Source organism: Canis lupus, chromosome 29, assembly GCF_003254725.2.
Source record: "Canis lupus dingo isolate Sandy chromosome 29, ASM325472v2, whole genome shotgun sequence".
Classification (NCBI taxonomy): domain Eukaryota; kingdom Metazoa; phylum Chordata; class Mammalia; order Carnivora; family Canidae; genus Canis; species Canis lupus.
This window is the reverse complement of record NC_064271.1, coordinates 27,819,933-27,843,593: the sequence shown is the minus strand read 5'-3', so window position 1 is coordinate 27,843,593 and position 23,661 is coordinate 27,819,933. Positions and strand designations below refer to the sequence as shown.

Below are 23,661 nucleotides of genomic sequence, written 5' to 3'. Positions count from 1 at the left end.
CACCTCATCCTGTGTAACCTGTGCCGTTCGTCCATCAGAGTCATCTCAGAAGCCCATCTCCTCAAACATATCCCTTCCCTCCTTTGTATCCCTTTTGCTCTGTGGTGTATCTGTTAGGACATCGCCTTATTTTGCCTTATTTTAGTTTCTCCTTTGGAACTTGTCTCATTTCCCTCTCCATGATAGGAAGTCACACAGGGTCTCCAAGTTTGACATCCCCAATATTCCCTCCTTTTTTGTTGTTGTTTTTGTTGTTGTTGCTTGTTTGAATCAAGTCAAAATGGATTAAATTTAATGACTTGCTCAGTTTATATCTAGCAATGGGATGAGTCAGAGTAGACAATGATGTTTACTCTTCGTCTTCTGGTCTGTCGTTTTCAGTCTTCTCCCTGGAGTGTTTCAGTGAACTCAGGGGAATTAGATGATCCTTATCCATTTCCCTTTTGTTCTACCGCCAGTTCCCTAATAAGAAGTGGCCCCGACTGTGAAATTCTTTGGAAAACAAGTCCAGAACTCTAGTGAGTAGATGGCCAGTTAGGCATAAATACTGAAAGAGAGAATACTCCAAGCCTTATAATATTTAGATGGATGTTTTAAGATGGTGTGGTAGGCAGAATTATGGCCTTCTAATGATGTCTGTGTCTAATTCCTGGAACATGTAAATATGTTATATTACATGGCAAAGAGGAGTGAAGTAGCACATGGATTTAAGATTGCTAATCAGCTGACTTTGCAGTGGTTGATAAGCTTGGATTATGGGGGGAGGGAGTAGTATAATCACAGGGTCCCTTAAATGTGAAAGGGGGAAACAGAAGAGTCAGTATCTGATGTGAGACCCGCCATTGCTAACTTTGAAGATGGAAGAAGGGACCATGCATCAAAAGCAAAGAGAGGGGACACCTGGGTGGCTCAGCAGTTGAACATCTGCCTCTGGCTCAGGGCGTGATCCCGGATTCCCAGGATCGGGTCCCACATCAGGCGCCTTGCATGGAGCCTTCTTCTCCTCCCTCTGCCTGTGTCTCCGCCTCTCTTTCTGTGTCTCTCATGAAAAAAGAAATATAAAATCTTAAAAAAAAAAAAGAGAGTAAGCCACTAAAAGCTGCAAAAGGAAATCTGTACCTCCCTAGAACATCTAAATGAAATCCATTCCTGCCAATTTTTTTATTTTGGCCCATTGAAACCCATTTCAGAATTCTGACCTCCAAAACCATAAAATAACATGTTGTTTTAGGCCACCCAACGTATGGTAATTTGTTACAGCAGCAATAGGAGACTAATACAGCTGGACACTTAAATTTGTTGTCTCTACAAATTGAGTGACAATTTTACAGCAATTTATTTTTTAAAAAATTGCATCTTACCATATAATTTTCTAAAGTTTCTTCCCAATCACAAAATGTTCCTGACACAGGAGGGGAAGAAAATTAGAAAAATTTAAACTGACACAATTAAAGACAAGCCTGAATCTTGTCAAGACTTTAATGACTTAAGAAACATGCTGGCAAGATGGCCTCATTTTCCAGGCTTTGTTTCTTGAGACTCCCAGATACCTCACATTCAGAAAAAGGGTAGGAATAAAAAAGATCGAGAGCTAAAAAAGAAAAATCAACTTTAAAATACTGTGCTTCCGGAGTACCTGGGTGGCTTAGTGGTTGAGCATCTGCCTTTGGCTTGGGTCATGATCCTCATCTTGAGCCCCTTGTCGGGCTCCCTGCTCACTGGGGAGCCTGCTTCTCCCTCATGTTTGCTGCTTCCCCTACTTGTGCGCACTCTCTCTCTCTCTCTGTCAAATAAATAAATAAAACTTTTTTTAAAACTTAAAAAAATAAACAGTGAATAGATGTTTAAAGAGTATCCTTTTGAAAGGGTACTAACCTGTTATCCTGTCTCTGTTTGGCACTGGTGTTTGTGATGTGTGTGTGATAAGATTCATCTACAGGGGGTGCCCAGGTGGCTCAGTGGTTTAGCACCACTTCCGGTCCAGGGTGTGATCCTGGAGACCCGGGGATCGAGTCCCACATCGGGCTCCCTGCATGGAGCCTGCTGCTCTCTCTGCCTCTCTCTCTCTCTCTCTCTCTCTCTGTGTGTGTGTGTGTGTGTGTGTGTCTTTCGTGAATAAATAAATAAAATCTTTAAAAAAAGATTCATCTACAGGGATATTTAAGGTCATTTATCCCTAAACTATTAGGGTTTTGGAGTAATCTCTGACTTTTAGGAGCCTAAGAATATTAACTTACCTCCTTAGTTTTATTGTAACCACAGTCTTAGAAGTGAAGAGCTGTTTGGTTGCCATGTCAGAATCGAGTTGCATTTTAAATAGCCAGAACTTTTAAATGATTCTGAATCACTTAGTATTACAGTGTTGACATGTTATAGTATATGGAAAATATAAACAGACTAGCTTTCAAAAAAGAGATACCCCTCACTAATTCTGGTAGTGCTCTGTTATAAAACGTGTATATTTTATGATGAGTCTGGAGTGGAGAAGTTAGAATTAGAATGCAGTATTTTAGGTCTAAGATCTTAGTTCCCCTTCTTAATATGTAGTCAAAATTAAAAAGACTCTAAGTTAGTAAAAAGTGTGCTGTTCAGTTTTTCTGGTGCTTGAATAGAATTGAGAAAGGTATTATATAGGAGTTTTCAAAGAAGAACCAAAAACAACCCAATAGAACCACTGGTGGTTCCATTCCTTTTAAAGGATTGAAAATAGTATAAAAGTGAAGCTAAACTTTTAAGTTTTCAACAGAAAGGTATACATCTCAGTTCTATAAAAACAATCAACAGGGTTTGAATATAGGCATTTAACTGTAGGTGAGAATAACTGACAGAGGTTCAAGCCCTCCTCCTGCTTCTCTAAGAAAAGTCAGCTACATCAGGGAAGTGAGGGAAACCAGCAGGAATACAGATGTTCAAAGAACCCTTTTCCTCCCCCCCCCTCCGCCCCCCACCTCCCTGGCAGTTCCAGGGGGTGGCTGGGGGCAGGGAGAGAAGGGAGATGGACTCTAGTTCCCTACAACCTCCCTTTCCCCAAAGTCATCTTCCAAAACAAAACAAACCTGCGAGCCCAAACTCTGTCCGATCAATGCAACTTCAGAACGAGCCGTCCAGTCCGCTTTGCTAGCTCCACCGGCGTCCCTCAGCCCTCCTGTATAGTTGGAGTCCTGACTGCTTCTCACTCAAGGACACAGTGAGGGGCAATTTGGTAGGCATGGCCCCGTGTTCTTGTGACACCTCATTTACACCTTGTAATAAAGAGTCATCTCTCTGACCTTGATAGATTTTTTTTTCCAGAAAAGTGAATTATTTATATCTTCTTATAGCCACATATGCTGCCCAGAAGTCACCCATTTATCTGACATGTTTTATTAAGGATACCAGATGTTCCTGCAGTAAGTTTTAGGTATCACACCCCCTGACAAACAGTCTAAAGGAGAACCAGACCTTCAAGTGAATGTATACAGAAACTTCGTAAGCCTCTAAGAATGGAAAATGTATTTTCTGAGACATTAGCATACGGAGGCTGAGAATTGCCCATTTCTAACTCCTCCCGTGTAAATAATAATTGATTCACATACCTTCTCTTCCCTGCCCACACCTCCCCCTCCTCCCTGCATCCACTCCATACTCCCCCCCAACTCAGGAGTTATTGAAAGCTATTAAAACTTGGAGTTTTACTGTCTATGTATCTGTTAAGTCAGGCTTTTTTGGACAATAGTTTACTTTGATTCTCCTGATGTCTACACAGGCCAAGGTAATTAGTCATTAGCAATTATGTGCTGCTAATTACCGCTAGTGCGAAGTGCCTGGGAGACGCCAACACAGGGTGTTAATAGCAATTTGTTTTGTGGGTTGGAGTGGTGGTTTGATTCCATTTCCTATTACATCCTCAGTACAGTGTATCTCAAGTGGCGTTGTAGATTGGAAGTGGCATTAAACTTTCAGCAGAAGACATTCATCCCACTTGGACATTTTCATGCTAAAACAGCCCACTTGTCAAAACTCTTAGCTATCAGGGTGACAGATGTTACATGATACACAACTAGGTAGAAAGCTGGCATCTGACATCTTTTAGCTGTGCGGGCACACACGTCAATATGCCATAAAATGCAGACACTTCCCCACAGAATCTGGATAAACACTTCTTACTGCGCCTTTGCTGTATCAATTTGGAACAGATGGGTTGCTGTTTTTCTGATGTATTATGACAAGCAGCAGCAACTACTAATCATAGCACCAAGAACTGTTGGTGTCTAATGCTGTTCTTTTTCAATGTCACCCATTAAGTGACATTCTTTGCTCCTGAACAGAGAATAAAATTTTTCATTTTTTAAAATGAGAGAAAAGGGACCCCTGGGTGGCTCAGTGGTTAAGCATCTGCCTTTGGCTCAGATCATGATCCCTAGGTCCTGGGATTGAGTACTGTATTGAGGTCCCCATGGGGAGCCTGCTTCTCCCTCTGCCTAAAAAATAAAAATACAAATAAAGAGGAAAAGGATTAATTGATAGTTCTCAGGGAGAATGTGAGAGCCTTTAAGACTAGTGTTTTCCTCTTCTTTTCTCATGCTTTCAGATCTTGGTCTGCACACCACCATGTGTACTGAATTTTGTACATTTTCCTAGGCGCCAAACTTTGAAACCAGGTACCTAGACAGCACGTTAAGGAGGCAGGGCCAGGGGATAAGGGTTGGTGTAGCCAGTGCCCATTAGGACCTGAAGCTCCCATCAGCACAATCTTTAGAGTCATTCACCCTCTCAGCACAGGGGCTATGGTTGGTCCCCTGGTTCCATCTACGTGCTGCCACTGAAGGACCCGCAGATTTGTTTTAACCTGGTTTTATGTCTCTTTTTTTCCCAAGATTTTATTCATTTATTCACGAGAGACTAAGAGAGAGAAGCAGAGACATAGGCGGAAGGAGAAGCAGGCTCCTCATGGGAAGCCTAATGCAGGACTCGATCCCAGGACCTAGGGATCATGATCTGAGCCAAAGGCAGATGCTCAACCACTGAGCCACCCAGGCATCCCAACCTGGTTTTATTTCTATACAAGAACACCAGGCGGTACACAGACTGAGATCTCCTGTGTGTACCCCCACAGCCCAACCTCATGTGGCGGTCCTGCGTCATACATGCCATCTAGGCGTCCCTGGCACCTCAAACCAAGCATATCAAATCACCAGAGTCTCTTCATCTGATTGGGTAGCAGAGGGTGGTTTGGGGAAACAGGGTGCCAGAAAAAGGAATCAAAGTTAGCCTAGAATGTCCCCGAACTCCCCAAAGCAGCCTTGCCTCTCCTTGGTACAGACTCCACTTTCACGGCATGGGGGCTGCCCTCACTCCCCATCTGACTGCCGTGCTTCATGGGGCTGCACAGGTTTGTTTGCTTTTGAAAGAGAGTGTAACATGACTTCGTTTCTTTAGTGACAGCTACACTGCCTACAAGCTGGCTGATGTCTATGGAATTCAGAGTGTGAAGCGGGCCTCTGTGGGTCTGAAGGGGAGAAGAAAAACCACAGAGTGATTTATTGCCTCGAAAGCCCTATTCACAGATAATGGAGAGGAAGAAGCCTGTTCCAGATCCAGGAGGGGTGGCCTCTTGTCTCGCATCTAGGTAGTGGGAAGCAAAGGCAGTTTAGCCAGTAATTCCACGACATTAAGATTCCTTACTTATATCTAAAATGCAAAAATTCCACCTGGAATTCAGAAATCGTGTCCTGATAAAAGATGCAAAATTAAGTACGGTAGTTAATGGTGTGGAATTTGGAGTCAAACATTCATGCTCCAGCTGGCTCTGACAGTTGCTTGCTGTATGACCTTGGAAAAATTACTTAAATTTGGTTTCCTCATCTATAAACTGAGGATAACAGAATCCCATTTTACAGGGGCATTGTAAGAATCAAATGAAACGTTGTATGTGAAATGCTCTGTGTCTGACACAGAAGAAATGCTGCACAAACCAACATATAATTATTGTTTAGATTAATAAAGCAGGGGAAGGGGAAGAAATGGTGAAGGCAGGAAAAAGTATGATTTATAGAGGCACCTGAATGGCTCAGTCGGTTGATGGGCATCGTGGACTCTTGGGTTCAGCTCTAGTCATGGTCTCAGGTAGTGGGGATCAGCCCCGTGTCCCTCGGACCACTCAGCTCAGAGGCTGCTTAGGATTCTTTCCCTCTCTCTCTCCCTCCCCATCTGCTCCTCCCCCTGCTCACTCATTCTTGCTCACTCGTGTGTGTGCACTCTCTCTCAAACAAATAAATAAATCTATTTTTTAAGTATGACTTATATATGACCATGGTTACCTATAAAGATTTTTCCCTAAAGTAATTACATTATCTTGAAGATTCAGTAAATTCGACCTATCCCAAAAGGGGACTTAGAATTCCTTTGCATTCCTATCTGTGGGATGCAATCTGACATTTACTGCCACTTTATCGATTCAAGTTTGCAGAGACTTTTATCTATTCCAATGAATTTTGCCTAGAAGCAGGCTCCACTGTCTCCAGCGAATGCCTTAGGACGGCCTCCCAGAAGTAATATCATGACAGGGATGAGTGACAAAGGAGTTATTTCTCTTCCTCATTTTTTTTTCTTCTTCTTTTTAAGAGGTGACATAGCTATCTAGTAAAGCAGCCAGATATAAATATAAGTAATACTGGTAAATTTAAATAAATATTAAAGAACCCCATTCACAATTTCTTAAATGCAATAAAATTTAACTTTGGTTTCATCTCCATGCTTAAAGAGAACACTTCTTTTTGCTCACCATAAATCTTCACCTCTGGATATTAAAGGGTCAGCAATTTTATTCTGATAAATACCCAGTGATACCACGTAGCCCAGAAAATAGTCCTCACAGCAGCTTCCTTAAGTCAAGGAAAGGAAACATTTGATAATCAGATATTTTAGGGTCCAAGATTCAAATTTTATCCTCAGTACAAGCCTTTTCAATTTCACAAAGAAACAAAAAGCCTTCCAAAAAAAATACATAAATGTCAGAGGAAATTTAGTTAAAAATCCCTTGATTTTATTCAATTAGGTTTTGGTTTTTTTGTTTTTGTTTTTTTCTGTTCACACTTAAAAGACAAGAAGTAACCTTAATAATGCACTCTCTGTTTTAGAATACGGGGTAGCAGTTTTGTTTTTCCCAGTGTCTCCCCTGCTCTTACAGTTTTCTGATTCCTCATTCTATTTAAAAAGATGAGAGATTTTTTAAAAACAAAAACAAACCAACCAACTAAATAGTGTTTCTTAAAATGATGGGAGCGGGTCATATTTTATTTTCTAATGAAACCTCTTTCTGCCTCACTGCAGGCAGCCCTCTACTTTTATATACATTTCTGTAAATGTGTTTGAAGATTAGATATGTGAATATGAAAAATCAGATTTACGTGTTGTAATAGGCTGACTGGTGGCCCCCAAAGACACCCACATCCTAATCCCCAGGACCTACAAATGTGTTACTTTACGTGACATCAAGTATTTTGCAGCTTAAAATCACATATGATTAAATTAAGGCATTTGAGCTACAGAGATTATACTGGATCATTCAGGTGGGCCCAATGTAACAAAGGTCCTTATGAGAAGGAGGCAGGATCTCAGAGAGGAGAGGAGACGCTATATTGCTGCTGACTTTCAAAATGGAGCGAGGGGCCCCTAGAAGCTGGGAAAAGCAAGGCTCTCCCCCAGAGCCTCTAGAAGAAATGCAGTCCAGCAGACTCCTTTTGGGCTTCTGACCTGCCGAAGTGTAAGCTAATCTATTTGTCATATTTCAACCATTACACATGTGGTAATATGTTATGGTAGCAATAGAAAATTAATATATATGCTATATGAGGATTTGGGATCGCAGAGGAATAAAATACATTATAAAATCTCTTAGAGTTCCCACTGTTGCTGCTGCTTTCAAGTACTGAAAGATTCTGAACAGGTTAGACTCTTCCCAGGTCCCAGGATGGGAGATGGCAGGGTAAAAGAAACCAGTCAGGCTGTCTCCTGTCATCCCAGGGCTTTAGGAAGTTAAGCTAGGTATTGCCAAATCTGCCTCCAGTTCTCTCTCCTCTCTGCCCACTTGTGCCCACTCATGCCCACTGCCTCTCACTCTGCCACATTTAGATCACGAGCAGTTGTGATCACTAACCAGCCTCATACTGATGGCCGGGGATATGGGCATGAAAGGAGTCTCTCTTCCTCTGACACCCAGCCAAGTGGTGCTCTGGTCCACCAGAGAATGCATACACAATGTATGCAACTACCAGCTGAGCTACCCCTGGCGGATTTTCAAGCAAACCTGCCTTTGCTCCATGCCTACCCTTGAGAATAAGGAGGGAGGGTAAGGCAGGACAAGGGGATGATACCTACCCTGGATGTTTTCCTTGTGTAAGCCAGCAAGCTTGAGGGCCCTCGGCATGCTTTAGAGGCTTGGCGATGGGGCTGGCAAGCAGAATGTAGCACAGGTTGGGGGCACAGGCAGGACCTATCAAAGGTTTTAAACAAAGATGCATACTTGTTTCCACATTCACCCCAAATTTCTGCTCAAGGAGTAATAGAAAATGATCCAAAAGAACCAATTCAGAAAGTCTAGGGAATAAAGGCATAATTCATTTGATGTGGTTTGGAGACACTCCGGTCTGCCTCATAGCTGAAACTTAATCGCAAATATGGCCCTCGTCACTTTAAATATAGAGATTAAATTTTATAGTATTTTGTAAAGATCAGGATGCCTGGGTGGCTCAGTGGTTGAGCTGTGCTTTTGGCTCAGGTCATGATCCTGGGGTTCAGGGATTGAGTCCCGCATCAGGCTCCCTGAGAGGAGCCTACTTCTCCAGCTCTGCCTATGTCTCTGCCTCTCTCTGTGTATCTCTCATGAATAAATAAAAAAATATTTAATAATAATAATAATATTTTATAAAGATGGGGCATTAGTGTAGATAGGTCACATTCAAACTGGAATCAAATCCTTTTCCCCTCCTAAATTTAATGATCTAGTAAGTTAGTCTCACAATCAAACTTATTCTATTGGCCTGAAATCTTTGTGTTAATGGACTGCTGACTTTAGTACTAATGAATTAACTCTTTATACTATGCAAAGTGGTTTTATTACCTATTTTAGACTCTTTAGATTGCATTTTTAAGGGCTCAGATTTTTTTTTTCAATTGGACAAGGAGAGGATTCCATATATTGAGACAAAACTTGGTTTCATGAAAGACAGAAGAAGATAATAGAAAGAGCCCTGATTTTATCATCAGGAGACCTCAATTCTCTTTGCGCTGCAGCTTCTTAGACACCGGCCAAACCATTTAACCTCTCTGAGGCTCTGTCCCTATTCATAAACTAAAATAATCATAGTGCCTATCTCTTGGGGTTGTTCTGAGGAGTAAATGAAATACACTGTGTGAAATGTCTAGCATAATGCCTAGTACATGGGATGTACTCAATAAATATTAGTAATTCTTGATATTTTATTTTTATCACCATTATCTTTTTTTCCTCTCTCTGACTGAGCTGTTTGGAAGCCAAATGAGGTCACTGCTTCCAAACATTTATTGAGTTTTTGCTATGTGCCAAGTATTACAATAGATGCAGAACACAGATGTGAGTGCCTTCAAGGAACTTGCACAGAAAAGGCACAATTTGATACCTATTAGGTACCACAGGAAAATCAACAGAAATAGAAGACAAGTTTATAGACAAGTCAACAACCTAGTTAACAATAGTTAAGCACATGAAACAGCTAGCCAACTCAATGTGTATAATTGGCATCATCTGTGTGGAAAGTCAGCCGAGGGAGGGATCAATGGGTAAAGATGTGTTGTTCACCCTTGGTGATGGCAAGAGATAGAGTGTAATGATCAATATTTATGGCTGAAGATGAGACACTGAGAGAATCATTTGCTATGATTCTACCCTTCTAGAAAGCACCAAGCAAGTGAACGTCAAAAGCTTACTTAACCCTGCTTTGAAAAAAAAAAAAAAAAAAAAACCCTGCTTTGTGCCCATTCTTCCAAATTCTATTTTTCACTGACAAGCTTCTTTTTTTTTTTAAGATTTTATTTTGAAGTAATCTCTACACCCAGTGTAGGGCTCAAATTTATAACCCCAAGGTCAAGAGTCCCATGCTCTACCCATTGAGCCAGCCAGATGGCCCTAGACTTTTCTTATAAAAGTAACTCGTGCTCATTGTAGAAAACTGAAAAACATAAAAACAAAATAAAAATCATATATAATTCAATACTACAGAAATAAGCACTAGGAATAATTTGTCTTTTTTTCAGGGAATTTCTAGAAAAGTTAAACTTTTACCTATGAACCTGAGATGTCTGCCAAAGTTACCCTTCACTCTGAGCTTATAGAGTAGGTTGGCTCAAGGCCCCTCCCTCATCTCCCTGGAGTTGCAGTTCCTGCTCTAAGATTGTTTCAAGTTCCCCCAGGGGTTACAGTCTCTTAAACTGGCTCCCAGTTCTGATTCTACCGAATTTAATCTTAAATCCACCTTCTCAAGCTGTTCTTTTTTTTCTTTATTCCCCACCAATCTAAAGGTGGGACTCTACCCCTATAGTTCGATTTTTCTTGAAACTGTCACACAAGACATTCCTATATTTAGCAGATTTTACCAAATGAGAAAATGGAAAAAGTTTATATTGAATATATGAGACTTACAGTTGAATATTAATATCCCTTTCCTAAAATCTTTTAATCCACCAAGGAGTATTTTTTACCATCTCTCTCTGTAGGATCCAGCCTCTATCTTCAATGTTATTTAAAATTGTTTTGTCAAATGATACCAAGAGTGCATTGGGATTTTGATTGGAGTTGATTGGAGTTGTATATTAATTTATGGATGATTGATACATTTAAAGTAGTGGACATCTCATATCCTTCTACTTAGCCCTTTTTAGTCCCTCTGTTTCAGTTGTAAACTGGATTTTTTTTTTAATTAACTGATGGCCATGTGTATGTACTTTAATTAATCACTTTATCAGGTATTGTATTAGCCTTAATAGTTTTGTTTTGTTTTTAGTTTTAATAGTTTTTTTTATTTAAATCTTTGAGGCACCACAGGTAGAAGGTAATATAATTTATAAACAGTGTGTGTGTGTTTTGCTAACTTATTTTCAATTTTTATACCTCTTTCTCTTGCACTTGAGCATTGCATTAGGAATTTCAAATTAACATGAATAATAGCAATGATAGTGGGCATCGTGGTCTTGCATCCAAAAATTTTAAAGGCTACTGTATAGTAGCAGTCTCCAGGTTCTCACCCTGCTTCTACCCCCAGGCTTCCTTCAAAGACATGCCTCCCTCCACCCTCTAACCAGAAATACAAAACTTAAGTTGCACTGTCCAGCCACTTCCACAGCAATTCTGATCACCTTTCACCTCTTTGCAGTATTTGATGATTGAGGACTCTTTCTTCAAATTCTCTCCTTCCTGGGTTTCCATGACACCACATCATCTTGGTTTTATTCTTTTCTCTCTTTTTTCACATACTCATCTGTTCTTTCCCCTTCTCTTCCTTCTTTTTTTTTCTTCTCTTCCTTCTGTCTTTCTTTCTCCTGCAACAGCATTTGTTTTCTTCTTTCTCCTCCTCTCTAACCTCTTTACCTTAGGGAACAGTTCTTTCTCATGCACCAACAGCTCCAGCTCTTGACCTCTCACCTGAATGTGAATCCTGCCTGCCCATAACTGACTATTGTCTGAATGCCTCTACTAAGAGATTCTGCAGGATATGCTGATTTGTGTCCAAAATTAAACTTCTGATTGTTCCTCAAGTCCACTCCATCTTCTAGTTTCCCATTTCCCACACAAACACCAAAAAGATTGTATCTTAAAATTACTTTGGACTTATTTTACCTACATTTATACTCATTCCTAACTCCAGACCTTGGAGCTTGCTGCTTTCTCTACCTAGAATACTTTACTCCCTTCTATTTGCCAAATTTTATTCATCCTAAAAGGTTTAGTTTCCACCTACTTGTCTCAAGTGGCTGGCTGTGACTACTCGTCCACATCGATGTCCTCCTTTCCGCATTTCCCTAGCACTGGCCAGTTCCACTTGTGGTGGCCATGGACACCCCTAGGAAGTGATGGGCCTGAATTCAAAGCCAGGTCTGTCTGATTCTAGGGTCAGTGCTCCTAACTACTAGGTCTTGTCCACTGATGTGTTTTAATAGCTGACTGAAACAATCTCCTAATAAATAGAAATAAATTTCAGATAAAACACTAGCCCTTCACTAAAAATTTAATATAGTAGAGGAAATGCATATGATGTATTATTTGTTCTTGGTATTATTTTAATTGTTTTTGCAAGATGATGATACCATTGAATGATACCACCATTGAGAGGTGGAGTTACTAGTGATATTTATGGAAGCCTGTTCTGGACAGTCCTCATTCTTTGCTCATGTACTTCCCTCCATGGATCAGCCTTCGCTGGTTCCTCTTTGCCTAGCTAATTCCTACTCCTCCTTAAGTAGCAGCCAATACTTCACTTTTAAAGAAAGCCTTTTATGTCCCTCTTGACCCTCCCCCACATCACAACTGATTGATCTAGAAGAGAGTTTCTCAATCTCAGCACTATTTACATTTTGTACTGGATAGTTCTTTGTTGTGGGAGGAGGGGCTGTCCTATATGTTGTAGGATGTTTAGCAGCATTCCTTGTGTCCAGCCACTAGATACCAATAGCACCCTCTCCACCCCCACCAGTCATAACAATAGAAAATATCTCCAGACATTGCCAAATATCCCTTGAGGGGCAAAACTGCCTACAGTTGAGAATCACCAGTCTAAGATGGGCATGTGACCCAAAGTGGGTTGATTTGAGTTCTTCCCTGAGGATTTTTAGATTGTAATTGAAAAAGAGGATCCAGTCCTCTCTGAGTCAGGTCCTAGGTTGATGTGAGGCTTCGAGTTGATGGAGGCCTTTCTTCTTGACCTCTCACCTGAATGTGAATGTGGAGAGATCTGGTTTGTGGTAGGGATAATAAAGCCTATGTGTGGAAAAAATATACAAGACTCCTGGGGATATTCTAGTGCTTGATTCCAGTTGGTACCGAGTTCTTGCTATAGCTCTGTCCTCAGAGCATCATTATTCCAACCTTCTTTCCCTAAGCCAGTAAATATTAATACTTTTGTCTAATCAATTTTTGAATTGGGTTCATAACCCTTATAACTATAGGATTATAATACTCCTCTTTTGTGCTCCCTCAACAGTGTGCACTATATTTACTTACCTGTTTCTATGACTAGACTATAATCTCCTTGGGGACATGAATTTCTCATTCACTGTTAAGTCCCAGCACCCAATAGGCAACTTGGCACATGGTAGATAAGCAATAAATATTTGTGGAATAAATTTAATTAATAAATAAATGGGTGAATGAATGAAGCAGGATATGTTATTCTCCGGTCTCTCTTACTTCACTGCTTCCCATCCTTTATACCTCCAGAGGAGCTAAGCATGGGCCCCTTGCATACTTCTTTTTTTCTGAACACTGTTCAGGAACCACAGTGTTCAAAAAATCACAAGGACTAGTTACCATGGCCTCAAGGGCAATGCATGACTAGATGAATTCCTCTGGCAGTAAGGAAATAAGATGGAGCCAAATCCACCAGAGAAGAATCTGTGATGCAAGAGGCAGCACATGACAAGAGACAATCCTCTGGCAGTATGGCCTGAGATCTGTCTGAGCCAGCCAGGAAGGAATCCCAGTCATTATCAGAATCTAATGTAACTGTAAAATATGACCTAATTAAGAGGTGTGTCAGCAACGGATTGAGAGTGTTCCCTCATACTTCTTTTAGAGCAATAAACAGAAATAGCAACTACATTCTAATGTAAGGGTAAAAATAGTAACCACCTTTTAAAATTATTACAAATTAATTGATGCACTCTCACTGAGGACTCTCCCTGGAAAGTAGCATGCACCAAATAAGTGGCCGCTATTGGTATTATTGATTGGATTTTGATTCCCAAAGTAGGTTTTCTCATTTTGGAAATCTTTTTTCTTGGGACGCCTGGTTGGCTCAGTGGTTGAGTTGTCTGCCTTTGGCATGATTCTGGGGTGTTGGTATAAGTTCCACATCGGGCTCCCTGCAGGGAGCCTGCTTCTCAGTGTGTGTGTGTCTCTCATGAAGAAATAAATAAAATCTTAAACAAAAAAAAGGAAATATTTTTTTCTTTTTCACAGGTGAAAGTCTCTCCACAGAAAGTCTTGGGAGGGAAATGATTTTTTTTCTCCTAAATCTTCAATTAATTTACACTTTTTTTTCAAAAGCATTTTATAAAATCCTCATACTTTCAATTATTATAGTCTAATGAGTGAAAGGCATTTTTCAAATGTCTTACTGTAAATAAATCTTATGTTAATAGCCAGAAGTAAAGGATCCCTGAAAAATAAGTTTCTCCAAAAAATTTTTATTCTATACCTGTGTCAGGCAAATTTATTGCCCTCGTGCAGCACACAGATGAGCAGCTGGAAAGGCATTGAAAATTTCTGCAGATATAATGGTAATAGTGAGAGGGAGCACAAACTGTCTCCTAAGGGTCCAGAGGGTTGGTTCACAAAGCCTTTTTTGAGAATGGGTTATTTACACTAAAAGCTAAAGAATAGGGTAACTATGTTGAGCGTTGGGTTGGGAGGGTCTGGAGAATTGTGAGAGATGACAGAGAAAGAACAGAGCAGTAGGGGCCTGAACATTAAGCTAAGATATTCCAGGCAAAGTCCCAAGGTAAGAAGGAGTGGGACATTTCCATGTCTGGAATGGAAAGCTTGAGGGACAGAATGACATGCGATGAACCTTTACAACATAGCAGAAGGAAGATCACACACAACCTTGTGGCTCTTAAGGACTCAAGCTTTTATCCTAAGACCAATGGGAATTCACTGAAGAGTGTAAGGGGAGAAGAGACATAATCACATGTGCTTTAGTGGCAGGGTAAAAGATTGTCACAGAATACAAATGAAAGATGATGATGATACCTTGGACTTAGCAGCATTCTGTGGTGGTGACAGTGACAACTTAGGTAAGTAAATGGATTGAAGAAGTGTGTAGGAGATAGATGGGAAAGTCCTGATGGTTAATAAATCAGAAGAGGGAGCATGGTAAGGAAGAGGTAGGTAAAGGATAAATCAATGACTTAAGCAACTGAGTGGATGGTGGTGGCCTTTACTAAAACAGAGAACACTTGAGAAAGTAAATATTTGGAAGTAGGAAGACAATGAGTTCCGTTTTAGAAAACATTGAGCTTTGCATGCCTATTATGAAAAAGACTTTAGACGTATCCATTTGACCACTAGATAGATAGGAAGTTCTGGGAAAAGCCTTTGCCAAAAAAATGGATTTGAGAATCACCAGCATGAAGATGGAAATGGAAACCCCAACAGCTTATGAAATCCCCTAAGGAGAGCTTTTAAAGATTTTAAAGCAAAGGAACTCAGGATAGAGTCCTTAGGAACTCCCGAATTACATGAAGAACAGAGGAGAAAGAGCCATCAGAGGAAACAGAAAGGGCAACCAAAGTAGGTGGGCACCAGGAGACTGTAACGTCACAAAACCAGCAAAAGAGAAGGTGTCACAAAGGGGTGATCAGTTGCCTCAAACACACTAAGGAGTCGAGAATTAAGTCTAGATTTAAGAACATGTTAGATTTAGCAACATGGAACTCTTTATCGACCTTAATAAGAATATACTCAGACAAGCAGAGGCAACAATCTCCTAGGGAGAAGGTGAAAGGCCTCTTGAAGCCAGAGTAGTTGTTTTTGTAGCAGGCTATGATTTATCTCTAGAGTGAACCAAAACGTCACTGTGGGAGCTGTGACTACAAGAAACCTACTGACAGGGGAAATGGAAGCATGTGGACAATTTATGTAGTGGTACTGCAGGCAAATTTTATATATTTCTTTTTTTTTTAATTTTACATATTGGTTTAAATATTTTTTAAAGATTTATTTATTTATGATAGACAGAGAGAGAGAGAGAGAGGGAGAGAGAAGCAGGCTCCAAGCCAGGAGCCCGACTTGGGACTTGATCCCAGGGCTCCAGGATCGTGCCCTGGGCCAAAGGCAGGCGCCAAACTGCTGAGCCACCCAGGGATCCCTTAATTTTACATATTTGAGAGAGAGCATGCACATGAGCAGGAGGAGGGGCAGAGGGAGAAGCAGACTCCCAGAGAGCCCAATGTGGGGCTTGATTCCAGGACCCTGAGATCATGACCTGAGCTGAAGGCAGACATTTAACTGCCTAAGCCACCCAGGTGCCCTATGTATTTCTTTTATTGTACTATTTGTGTAATATTTTATAAAAATTTCTGTGGATATACCTTGAGGGAAAATAGTATTCCTGGAGAAAAAGAGGATGTGGACATTTGGGAGGTGAGGAATGCAGAGGACGAAATAGGTCATTAGAAATGGAGCTCTTTGGCCATGTCTGATATAAGGGATAGAGCATCAGAGCAGTGCTACATGGGAACCTGCAGTTGGGGAAAGCGTGAGTGTGTTTAATATTGATGTGAAGAAGCCGCAGAGGGCAAGAGTAGAGTCCCAGGGAGAAGAGAAGACCTGGAGAGTGCAAAGTTCCAATAAAGAGTCGGATGCTTCAAAACAGAAAGGAGGTCCAGGGAGAAGAGGAAGGCTGTTGTCATGGTAGTTTGGCGACAGGAAGTTGATAGTGATCTAGTCAAACCACCCTAGTTTCCCTGGGAGGCTACAGTGAGAATAAGAGGGGACAGCAGGTGGTTAAAGGAGGTGAAGAGAGTAGACAAGGGCTGGAATATGTTTCAAAGAGCTTTTTATTAAAGTAAGCATGGTTTGGGTCTTAGGAGCTTGTAGTCTTGTCTGTTCCTACACTTAGCAATTAAGTACCTACTCAGGAGCTTTGACATGGTTTACATTATACTCTAGAGATCAATTAAGAAAATGATATTAGTCTCAGAAAATTCATGATTGCAGTGGAATATACAAAACATTAATTACCGTTAACATATCTTTTGATTCGTTAGGTATATGTGATTACATTTTGACACTTGAAGTTATATTTTTAAAACTTCACATTGGCTTGCCACAGTTGTATGTTGGGCCTCTGTAAGAATGTTCTTTTCATCAAAGTGAATTTAAGTGGATTTTGCCCCTGTCCTTTTGCAGTATTTTATTAGTTTTCTGCCATTTTCTAACCCGTGTCATAGTACATTGTTGTATATCCAATCCTTAAGTGGTTTCTACTCTCCTACCCTTCTGAATAAACTGCCCACACTAATAATGCTTTCTTCTCTTAACTCACTAATTTCCCCTTTATTTAACAGCAATAACTAATATATATTGGGTGACAAAAATGCATTTTTCATGACCTTCATAATCACTGAAAGATGAGCAAAAAAATGGGCTACTCTCCCAGTGAGGGGATGTGACCTCAGCTAGGGTAACAGAGGTGTGTCTGGCTTTAACAAAACCTGATACTTAAACCCAATTGCCTCTCCTCTAAAAAAAAAAAAAATCAACTGAAGGGGAAATTATATTATAAAATGACCTTTTCGGAGTGCCAGGGTGACTCAGTCAATTGAACGTCTGCTTCTGGCTCCAGTCATGATCCCAGAGCCTTGGGATTGAGCCCCACATCAGGCTCCCTAGTCAGCAGGGAGTCTGCTTCTCCCTTTCCTTCTGCTTTCTGCTCTGTCTCTTTATGCTCATTCTCTCTCTCTCTCTCTGTCAAATAAAATCTTAAAAAAAAATTTTAAACCCAAAATAAACTTTCATTATGAAGATCTTTAATAATTATTGATAACAGCTCTTCCACAGGAGGCCTGCATGCCGCCACTGGGGCCACCGCCATGTCTCTAGTGATCCCTGAGAAGTTCTAGCACATTTTGTGAGTAATCAACACCAATATGGATGGGCGGCAGAAAATGGGCTTTGCCATCACAGCAATTAAGGGCGTGGGGCGAAGATATGCTCATGTGGTGTTGAGAAAAGCAGACATCTAGCTCACCAAGAGAGCCAGAGAGCTCACTGAGGATGAAATGGAACGTGTGATCACCATTATGCAGAGTCCATGCCAGTATAAGATCCCAGGCTGGTTTTTGAACAGACAAAAGGATGTGAAGGATGGAAAGTACAGCCAGGTCCTGGCCAATGGTCTGGACAACAAACTTCGTGAAGACCTGGAGAGACTGAAGAAGATTCGAGCCCACAGGGGGCTGCACCACTTCTGGGGACTTCATGTCCAAGGCCAGCACACCAAGACCACAGAGTGCTGTGTTCGCACCATGGGTGTATCCAAGAAGAAATAAGGTTATAGGCCTTGTCTGTTAATAAATCATTTATACACCTAAAAAAAATTATAGATGACATTTATGTTCCTGGTGCTTTACTCTCAATTCTCATAGGCATTAGCTCATGTGACCATTCTACCATCTTGTGAGATAAGTACATTTATTAAGCTATTTTTTAAAAATTATTTTTACTTATTATTTATTTGACAGAGAGTGTGCACACAATCAGGGGGAGCAGCAGAGGGAAAGGGAGAAGCAGACTCCCCACTGAGCAGAAAGCCTTATATATGGCTTGATTCCAGGAATTTGGGATCATGACATGAGCCAAAGGCAGACACTTAACCAACTGAGCCACCCAGGTGCCCCAGGAGACCCAGGTTCTAACCCTGCTTCTATCTATCACTAGCTGAGTCACAATCCTTAGACAAATCACTTAAATTCCAGGCCTTGTTTTTCCACATCTATTAAAAAAAAAAAGTAGAATTTTACCATTCTTAATGTCCTCTTTATTTCTAAACTTTTACCCTTCAAGTTATTAATAATATTTCTATGTGTCATGTCAGGAATACATCGATTGCATAAATTGGATGTATTGCTGAGGACCTAAAGCTAAAATCAAAAATTGTTTCCAATAGTTCTGATAGAGCACCAGCCTTATAATTCCTATCACTTGTCCTAAAAGAAAGAAACTGGGTTAACTGACCTATTTCAAGTAATAGGATTGGAGCAATTATTAATAATACGTAGCACTTGAAGTGATAACCCAGAAAACGAACAAACATTTCTGGAGCAAGCATTCTAGCAGGACATTCTGGGGGACCCAAAGAGATAGTTTTGTCCTTAATAATAAACTCATGGACAATTGAGGAAACAAGATCAAACCCATGAAAATTTAAATTCCTGATCGAAGTATAGAGTTGGAAAGGCCCTTTCACCTCATCTAGTCACAGATTCACAGAATGGGAGATCTGGAAAAGGATCTTCCATCTTCCGATGGGCCCACCTCTTCCCCTCCCTGTACCACCCCTCATTTGTGGCTGAGAAGACCCGGGGCAGAAGGGTAAGATCACCTGTCCACAGCCAGGCAGTGAGTTAATGAAAGAGCAGGGATTAGCCATTCAAGAGCCACAGTAGGTCAGTTTAATTGGAGTGGAGAACTCAGGCCAAAGAATGGTTGCCGATTGGGTTGTGTTATGGAGGCCTTTCTGTATCATACCTGCACACTGAGAAGACCCAAAAAGGTCTTCCTGGTGGAGAAGGGTTCACTGAACAGTGTAGACATTATTGCATGGAAAAGAGCCATTAACAATTACATTAAGCACGTCTCTGTGAGCTGATGTGGAGCAATCAGCATGCACTGTTTTTTTTTTTTTTTAAAAAAAAGCAAGGTGTACAACAGTGTGTGTGTGCACACGTGTGTATAAATGCATAAAAACTCTCTGGACAGATAAGTAAAAACATGCTTATTGTGTTTGCAGGGAAGGAAATTGGACGTCTAAAGTACAGGTGTAAGAGTTGGATATAGTTTTCATTGTATGTTCTTTTGAACATTTTATTTTGGGATCTTTTCCCTAAATTACATAAAATTATCACTTTTTAAGAAGGTATTTTTGTCCGGTCTGAAAAGCTCTTTTTTTTTAATTAGATTAATTTTTTTTTTTTTTTTTTTTTTTTTTTTTTTTTGCGATAGATACTACCTTTTGGTAAAATAGTTGTCTGACTACAGAGTGTTAAGATCAAGGTTAATTGTACTGTTACTGCCTCATTCATATTCAAAAATGTTAGAAAGGGTGTGATATGCTGACATTAAAAGTTGACTTCTTTTCCGCTGTGCTCAGTCTCCAAGCAATGACTACAGTTGTTGAAAGGGTGCCAGATACTGTCACACACAACTCAGATGGGAATCTAAACGTAGCCATATCCTCCCACAGCTGGCTGAGGACTTAGTGTGTGCTATAAATAGCAAGGACAAGTACAATCAATCCTGCTTTCAAAATGCAGTTCATGAGATATTTGTAGAAAAGTGAACTTGATAACATATTGGAATCTTTCTGTAATGGAATTGAACTAGTTGTCTAGTTTTAAGAACACAGTTGAACCCAGAGCTCATCCAAATCTACTTCGCAAGCCCAGTTCTAACAGGCTTAGATAGAGTCTACAAACATGTGGTTCTGTTCCTCCAGAGAAAGACCTTCCCAGCTGTTTTGGTTATGGAGGAGCATCTGCTCCCTCTGAGATAATGGTTTCAGGGCTTTTGTGAATGCATCCTCAGCCTCATAATTGCATATTTTGGCTAGCTTTAGATTTTCTAGAAAGTAAAAAAGCACCTACCCAGTGGATTTATTTTTTTAAATATTTATTTATTTATTTATTTATTTATTTATTTACCCAGTGGATTTAAACCTTTTTTGAGTAGCAGAGGTAGCAGCAGTGATCTGCTCCTCTAGAAATTCTGCCCAGTGACTTGCCATTTGGGAAATTTTCCTGGCCTGCTTTGTAAACCAGAGTCAGATCCTGATGCTTACAGGTTCAAACTGATCATAAGGAACAAGTTTCAGATTGGCTCTACCTTGACTCCAGTTGCTTTCAAACACGGTGGTGGTTTCAGAACGACCTAAGGAATTTTAGGGAAAAGTGGGTACCTGGGTCTTCCCTGTCTCTAATCTCCTGAGCTGTGAGGAACCCCAGGGAGAGTAGGGCAGTGGAGAGGATGGGGGAATAGTGTTGTGGGGTATAGGAGCATACTGAAGAGTGGAGCAGGGGCCTGCTCTTTCATGGCTTCCATGGTGTGGATTTTGATCTTTAGTCTAAGAGCAGCAGGGAAACCATTGGAGTCTTAAGGAGAAGGATTGCTCAGGTTTATGCTTGCTTGTTTTAATCCACCTGGCCATAGTACAGGGACTTGGTAGAGGGGACTAAGTACATGGATGTAGCCCATTTGGAAAATCCAGGCATTCCCAATAGTGCATAAGTGTTCCTTTTACACCACATCCTCGCTAACACCTGTTGTTTCTTGTGTTGTTGATTTTAGCCATTCTGACTGGTGTGAGGCAGTATCTCATTGTAGCTTTGATTTGTATTTCCTTGATGGTAAGTGGGGATGATGAACATCCTTTCGTGTGTCTATTGGCTATCTGATTGACTCCTTTGGAGAAATGTCTGTTTACGTCTTCTGCCCTTTTTTTAATTGGATTATTTGTTTTGGGAGTGTTGGATTTTATAAGTTCTTTACAGATTTTGGATACTAGCCTTTTATTGGATATGTTATTTGCAAGTAACTTCTCTCATTCGTGGTTGCTTTTAAGTTCTGTTGATGGTTTCCTTCACTGTGCAGAAGCTTTTTATTTTGATGAAGTCCAAATAGTTTATTTTTACTTTTGTTTCCCTTGCCTCAGGAGATGCGTCCAGAAAAGAGTTGCTATAGCCAATGTCAGAGAAATTACTGCCTGTGTGCTCTTCTAGGATTTTTATGGTTTCAGGTCATAACATTTAGGTCTTTAATTCATTTTGAATTTGTTTTTGCATGTGGTGTAAGAAACTGGTCCAGTTTCATTCTTTTGCATGTGGCTGTCCAGTTTTCCCAACACCATTTGTTGAAGACATTGTTTTTTTCCCACTGGATATTCTTTCCTGCGTTGTTGAAGATTAATTGACCATATAGTGGTGGGTTTATTCTGGGTTTTCTATTCTGTTGCATTGATCTATGTGTCTGTTTTTGTGACAGTACCATACTATTTTGATGACTACAAAAGGAGGGGTGTGGGAGGATGGGTTAAATAGGTGATGGGGATTAAGGAATGCACTTGTCAGGATGAGCACCAGGTGATGTATGAAAGTATGTATGATGATGATGAATCACTATATTGTACACCTGAAACTAATATAACACTGTATGTTAACTAACTGAAATGAAAATAAAACCTTAAAAAAATCCAACCAACATGGCCTAGGAAAGAAGCAATAGAGTTAAAGAGGAGCAGATAGTTGGAGAGGTATCTAGAAGGTAGAACCAGTTCAGAGCCAGTGGTGATTGATTGGATATAAGAAGGAGGAAAAAGGGAGGAATTGAGAATAGTTCCCAGATTCCTAGGATTCTGACAAAGACAGGAAGTTCTATGTCTGACTAGTCCTTCCTGGCCTGGCCGTGCACTGGTGCTGGCTGAACTTGCCCGGGGGCCTGGCTGAAGGCCACTCCTGGCAGTGTTTCATGAATCAATGGTTCACCAACCTGTTGTGTCCTAAAGGGCTGAGTGCCCACATAACCACAACCCTGGCTCCAAAGAATAATACAGTCACCGAATCTTTTGTGCTTTTTTTAAGCTAGAGAATGCAGTTTACAAGTGTTAGAAAGACATTTAATATTTAGAGACTCAATCACCAAGTGATATTTGGGGAAGTTTGTACTACATAGAAATAAAATTGAAAGTACAAAATTTCTAGAAAATTTTTTCAAATGGTTAAAAAAATAAAAGCTATTCAGAATTCTATCTTAATTCAGTTATTTTACCTTTAGGTGTGTGTAGGTATGTGTGTCAGACAGTTTTGAAAATATGGTTGATCTTTCATATTTTTTTCTTAATCCCTGAGAAGCAACATATCACCATGATGTGTATGGTTAAGAAAATAATTCTGTCTTGATAGAGTAAGTTTGATTTTTAAGGTGCAAATCAATAGTCAACAATTAGTTGAGTCTAGACAGATTGGTACTGGCCTCTCTTCTCTTGATTCCACGGCTGAAAAAAAAGGTTCTAAGAGATTTAGCAGCTCAGTGATGATCTTTTATAGTAAGAGTAAAGAGACCAAATCCCAGAGACTCCCCTTTGAGCTCCTACTTATTCTCACCCAGTGTTGGATAAATGCACACGTGCCCTCTCAACCAAGCCACGAAGAGATCATTCCCTTTGCAGAGGAGACTGTTTTATAAAAGAACTTAACAGCAGGCATTTTGAGTCCTCCATTTTACCTCTCTTTGTTGAAATAGCTTATACCAGTAAACTGCGGCTAATGAGGTGGTTTATCTGGTTTTATTGTCCTTAATTTTATTACCTGCCCAATATAATCTTGGCCCAAGCTTTCCCTGCTTAGAGGCATGGTAAAACCTTTATGTCTAGGAAAGCCCCACCCAAGAGGAGATTTTGCTTTCTTGAGTGTGGGCTCTGAGCCAGGCCTGTAGGCTGAGGTGCTGGTTTCTGTAACAGACTAATTTAGAAACTCTAAGCCATTCTGTAATCTTATTTTCTGGCCCAGGTGGAGGTAGAAACAATCCAGAGAACAAAGATTAAGTGAATAAGCCAAAAGAAAGAGGCAAAGATCTATTTCTCCATCCCCCAAGGTTATCAGAATCTCTGTTTTAGATTTTTACTTTTGCCTTAGCATTCAACCCCTGAGAAGGGTTCA

The 23,661-nt window shown here is 40.4% G+C and overlaps 1 pseudogene; it reads left to right on the top strand.

Annotated features, from left to right (window-relative positions):
• Positions 1–17,823: 17,823 nt before the first annotated feature.
• On the top strand, positions 17,824–18,297 carry LOC112650674 (40S ribosomal protein S18-like; annotated as a pseudogene).
• The last annotated feature ends 5,364 nt before the right edge of the window (positions 18,298–23,661 follow it).